Source organism: Coturnix japonica, chromosome 2 (genome assembly GCF_001577835.2).
Source record: "Coturnix japonica isolate 7356 chromosome 2, Coturnix japonica 2.1, whole genome shotgun sequence".
In the NCBI taxonomy this organism is placed as follows: Eukaryota; Metazoa; Chordata; class Aves; order Galliformes; family Phasianidae; genus Coturnix; species Coturnix japonica.
In genome coordinates this window covers 122,907,940-122,914,121 of record NC_029517.1, presented here as the reverse complement: position 1 = coordinate 122,914,121, position 6,182 = coordinate 122,907,940, and the positions used below count along the sequence as shown (strand labels likewise).

The following is a 6,182-nucleotide window of genomic DNA, read 5'->3' as shown; positions in this document are numbered from 1 at the left end:
TTTTCCCCCTTTTGGCACTGATTCTTCACACCCAGCTTTTCACTCAAGAGACAAAAGACTGTGGTATTTTATCCAAGTGGATACTAATTAGTTATAGAACACTTGTAGCTGTTTTTCTGCTGCAAAAAATAATTCAGATTCCTTATAATGAGTGAAGAGATTTCCATGAGAGCTTTCTGCCAAGGAGATCTTTAGGGATGACAGACTAGCTCCTAGTCTGCTGTGGGTGGATGTCTCTGGTGCAGTTGGCTTTTGGATGCCATCTACCAGAAGCCCCCATATGAGGGATGAAAGCTTGATATTAACAATGGATTTTTGAGCCAGAAACCCCCAAATGATAGTTTTATGTTTACCAGTTTTTCCACAGTGTTTTCTCCAAGTCCAAATTCTTTTACTAGACACAGTACAGAAGGACAAACTACAGGGTTAAATCCAGAGTTGGATGAGATCGAATGACTGCAGAATGTCCTCCCATACCATCTTTCTCCTCTACTTACAAACTGAGAGATTCCATATATCAGGATCATGGCTTAACACATGCCTCAAGCCCATTCTGTCTTTGCTTTTTTTTCCCTGGGTTGCCATGGAAGGTGTCACTGTTTCAAATCTGCATAAGTTAGCTGTCAGTTTTTCAGCAGGATGCTGGGTCTTTGAAAGTAGATGTAGGAGCCCTCATGCATAGAGGAATGGGTAGAATGCAGCACCTATACGTATCGTTTTGGAAGGAAATGTCACAGCTATCCTTCTGTGTGCAGTCGCCTCCTAGAGCAATCTCCAGCTTTCTCTTAGGAAGAGTACAGTAACAAGGAAGCATGAAAGAGGAGATGACTTTTTATAATCTGCCCAGGAATTTCATTAACTTTTGGTTTCTTACACAATGAAGCAGAGCAAGTCTTTAGTACTGCCTGAGTACTATTAGCGTGAGTGTGTATTTGTTTTCCATCCCAGACAAAAAAATGTATTTCCTGTAATAACAGCTTTTGAGATGCCTTCTTCATTATTTTAGACAATAGTAGTTCCTTAGTTTTACACGTTAGTCTTTCAGTAGAAAGAAAAAGTAGCAATACTGATGTAAAAGCAGATAACATTCTTAAAGGTATTGCACAAAGGCTTTGATTACAAGCTTTTAAGTGGTATGAAATATTGGCCAAAAGCCCAAGGAAGGGTCAAGAAACTCCTCTCCCTCTTTCTTTCTGTCCCTTTCCTCTTTTGTTAAACTGTATACAGTACTTTTCATAAATAAAGAGTGGTTTCATCCCTAAAGAATGTAATCTAACTAACACTTTCAAGTGTGGCCTTGATAACAGATACACCATAGCTAAAGAAGTGAATTCTGGGATTAGAGATGGATAGAGCTGTACCAAGAATAAACTTGTTCCTCTGTGATTTGCACTGGGCACAGTGCCTCTGACTTGTACACTGTAAATCTGCTTTATTTATCTTTTTCTTCTCTTCACTTTCCATTTTGTGAGCAGAAGGTCAATGTAAGAGCAAGAATAGAGAGCGTAGGAGTGGGAAGCTGGTGTACTTAGCTTTGGAGGAGGCATTTGGGGAAATGTTGCCAAAATGACGTGAATGATGCTATCTGTTCCACAACACTGAGAGACTTGTAGAGAATTTTTTGTTATATATCAGGGATAAAAAGGGGTATATTTAAGTAAGGGAGGAAACCAGTCATTTAACCAGTTAAGTTACTGACCGGGACAAAGCAGATAGCCTTCTTTTGATACTACTACTCTTAACAGTCATTTTCAAATGTTCTCATTCCACATTAGAAATGAAATCAAATCCCTACAGGTGGTTTTTTTCCTCCATGAAAGTCACAAAAACCCTAAACACGTGGTGAGAAACAAAGTTTAATGTATACAAGAGCTACTTAAAATGGAGGAGACTGAGATTCAATTTTTTTCTCTCCCTAATTCAAACCGGTCTTTTGCACCACAGCCTTAAGGATATATAGCCTTATTACTGGGCTGTTTCATAATCAGTTATGTCTTCCTGTATGTTGGACCAGAAATCCTATCCTGAGGCTAGAAAATCGGCCTTAACAGGAAATCCATCACAACATAATGCTAGCACAAAAGCTTGGATTTTGGCAAATCAATATTTATCAAACCAGTTTCATCGAAAAATCCTCAAGCAGCCTCAGCGCTGATGGAGATTTAATGAGGCACACTGCCTATTGTGCATGTTAATTCTGATTGAACCAGGCTTTGGGAAGTGTCTGTAGGCAAGAGAGAAAAACAAACTAGGCAGCGTTGTCCAGTCATAAAAGACATAAAACAAACATTTCCTAAGGCATGAATGTTTTACAAGAGCCTTCAGAAGGCAGAAATGAAAATCTTGAATGATTCTGTTGCTTTGAGTTGCACAGCAGTCAGGTAACCTTTATGTACCACCCCTTGGATCTCAGGTACTTCCGTGGTAGGTTGTGTTGCCTTCACTTGGATATTCAGTTGTTAACAGTTAAATTACAGTAGATAGAAGGAGTACAGACAACATTCTAAAATGGCCTTCAGCAAAAGGTGGCCTGATCTACAGCCAATTTTAATAATTCCTAAAGTCCCAGACCCAATGTCACTGAACTCCGTGTTAATACATGCTGCCTGTTACCATGGGTTGATCCAGCCAGAAGCACTGGAAGTCTGCTGGGATCCTTTCTACTCCCAATTTAGTTTTAAGGAGAACTTTTCTTTTCCTCACTATACTGAATAAGCCTGGGAGCATCTGAAGTAAAAGACAAAAAAAAAGATAACTTTTTGGTTTTCTGTTCTCCTTCTATGACAAACTGATCATGATGATTTGGACTGTATCAGGAAGTCATGACAGACGCATCAATCATGGTGGCAAAGCTTAGAGAAAACGAAAGAGGAAAAGTGGTACTGTGTAGATTGCCAAATGTAGGGAGGAAAGTAAACCTAAGGCTATTTTATAAAATAACTGTTTTGGTTTTGACACCATACACTGTCTGCTCGATCCTGAAAATACAGGCTTCCCACTGTTATTCCTTTGTGTAAGATGTAAGCAATAACTGGACCTTAATGTGTTCTCAAATAGCTTACAAAAAGAACCGAAGAAAGACGGTAATTCTCAAAAATATCCTTGCTTCTATGTCCAGTCAACAGAGCTGAAAGGACAGTGATGAGTGGAGGCAATTTTTCTTGAATATTTAAGGTACTTTGTCAGCACCAGCAATGTAGAAATAGAAATAGATGTGCCACTGGTTTCCTGCAAGTGAGTTTGACTCTGTTGGGTTTGCTACCTTGAGGGATGGTCGTGAGTGTTCTCGGGTGTGACTCAGGGATGGCTCTTTTGGAGAAACGTGGGTGTGACAGTGTCATTTTGTGGCGCTCCCACCTCTCCTTTACTCCTCCTATCTCCTTCTGCCTTCATCTTTTTACCTTTTAAACAGCAAAGCTGACCAGATTCCAGCTGGAAGAGCCTGTCTGCTGTGAGCCAGGAGTGGTTTGGAGACAGCTGGTGCCCAGGGAGCGACACGGCTGCTCAGTACCAAAATCTCAGATGGATCTTGGTCAGCCCATAGATTCAGAGAGCCTCTGGGCTCCTTGTGAGGTGCTGAACAGACACTGTACCTTGTTTTCTAAACATCCCTCAATTACACGCAACTTCTGCTTACTCAGTACTGCATTATGTCTTCATGCTTCCAATTTTTGCTCTTTGCAAAAATTTACTGGCTCGTGTTTTAAACATATGAGAATACTTCTCTGACAGTTAGTCTGCTGGCTTTAATTTTACTGAAGATGCCTTTGATTTTACTCATAGGCCATCAGACTTCCTGAGAAGCCTGAGACAGATACCTATTGTTATTTTCCATACAATCACTCAGAGTTGTCCAAAAAAGAAAGGCATTCAGATACGTATTTAGAGATGCAATAGAAAGTGAAATACTCAGTGTGGTTTGTAATTGTGTTTATCTAAGTGTGGCCTTTTCCTGTGTCAGAACAGATTTTTGCAAACAAGAGGGCAATGATTCAGTTCCAGGGGAACACTGACAAAATAAACCCCGGATTCTGCTGACCTGATGTAGTGCTGAACAGTGCCCTACCCTGGGAAAATATTTCCTGCTTCATTTTCATAAATATTTATGTAATTCCTTCTGGGAAGCATGTCTTCTTCAGAAAACTGAGCACGCTGCTCCCTGACATGAATTTAACTGTTTGTTTACACATGAGAGATTGTGGTCATTTACCCGGCCTTGGATTTTTACACTCTTATCTCAGGCATTTCTGTCTTTTAAAGCTCTCCTGCACTCCTTCTAGAGATCACATAATGCCTTGTGTCGTAGTGCTTAGTTCTGGCTCTGAATTTCAAATATCCTCAGTGCTCACTGTAGGACTGATATTTTGGGCTGAAGAAAAGAAAGCCAAATGTGATGTTCAGCCTGGAATCATATTTATGTCCTACCCAGCTGTGGCCTTCCCATGCTGCTTTGAGACTGCTCTCTGAAAAAATTAATTAATGCAAGCAATTAAACAGGGAATTGCATGACTAATGGAAGCATTTATATTTAGAAACAGACCTAAACACATTTATATGAACTGAAATAGAACTGGCATGTGGTCTTTCACATTTGCTTTCTAAGCTTCTAGCTTAACAGCAAAATTGTGCATGAGTTGCTGCAAGAAAATAGGAATATTCCCCATCATGACAAAATAAAAAGGTTGGTGTTGTTCTATTCTAGATTTTAAGAGAATGGAAGAGTGACTAACCTTGAAGCACACACCGCTGTAGCCCTTTGTTAAGTCTTGTGCTCATGCAAAGCTGAACCTTGCTTGCCAGCTCACTTTCAACCCTTCCAGGAAGTGCTGAACTCTGTAGGGCGCTGTAGAGAAAGCTGTGTGATGGTAGGAGACATTCACAGGAGAAGGCAAACATCAATCTTGTGCCCAGGGTAAAATGCACATGAATAAATGGTACCCAGGTCCTGTGCTGACCTGTGTGTTTTGTATGAAACCTGTTTGTCTTGAACACTGACAAAAAAAGCGCAAGCTTATCAGTCCTATGGGGGTCTCAGTTCTTAGTCTCCTGCTCCTGACATTCAGCTCTGGTGGTTTGCATTACTCATTTGACCTTCTAATTGAACACACATATTTATAGATCATATAGATTTACAGAGTGTTTCTTTCCCCCCCATTTCACTTCAAACTCCGCCACACTTTCCAAACACAGCTAGAGCCAAGCAGCTTTTTCCACTTTCCTCAGCACTTTGCAAAAAAAGAGACAAATGAAACCAGGAAACCAGGGAGCAGCTACCTGCCCTGAAGGATTCATGAGCTCCTCTGGTAAAGGCAAAGGCAAGGCTACAAGGAAGATAGCAGGAGAGGGCCATAATAAAAAGGATCCACAGGAGGCCAGAGGAAGCTTGAAGATCTCCTTCTTAGCCCATGGGCATGTAATATGTTCACAGTCTGAAACAGGCATTCCTGATCTTTTTTCTGCTGTCCAGCTGAACACCTTCAGTGGTGACAGAGGCTGCTTATTGCTTAAGGGGGGCTGCCTTGCTGCTCTAAGAGCCCCTGCCCTGCTCACTGCCTGAAGGCTGCTACCAAATGTGTGCGGACGTCTGCTGTCCTGCTCAGTGAACTCTCTCCTACCTTCTGTACTGCTTCCCTTGTGTCTGGGGATGCACAGTGTTGTGTAATATATATCGTAATGTTGATTTCATGTCTGTGTGGGTGTGTTTCTGGCAAGAAAAAGAAACTTTTGAACCTTATTCTACCAACTTCCTACTTATTGTCTTGGCTGCCAGACTGTGAAGGGTGGAGGGTGATGGAGGTGGTGTATTTTCTACTTAACATCCTAACAAACCCAGAAGAAAAAAAACCATCACCCAGTCCATACTGAGAAAGCAGTATTGTAAAACGTGATAATGAATTAGACAATTTACAACTCCAGGTTTTGTGTAAGGAAGAGATATTAGAAAGGATAATATTTTTCTGTTCAGTTCTGATTATTGCTAGCACCTCTGGAGCATCTGACTGTTGAGCTGTGAGAGATGGAAGGCTGCATTCCGGTCCCCACTCCGTATGCAACTCTCTGAACTGTAGATGCTTGTTTACCCGTACAGTGTGAAGTCATTAGCACTGGGTTTTAGTTTAAAAATAGTTTAGCATATAAAGCACATCACTAGCCTAGACTGACTAAAAGGACTGCTGTGACTT

The 6,182-nt window shown here is 41.0% G+C and overlaps 1 protein-coding gene across 1 annotated transcript in view; it reads left to right on the top strand.

Moving 5' to 3' along the window:
- Positions 1-6,182, top strand: part of TNFRSF11B (TNF receptor superfamily member 11b) — a 63,102-nt gene that overhangs the window by 949 nt on the left and 55,971 nt on the right. The gene's annotated exons all lie outside the window — the stretch shown is intronic.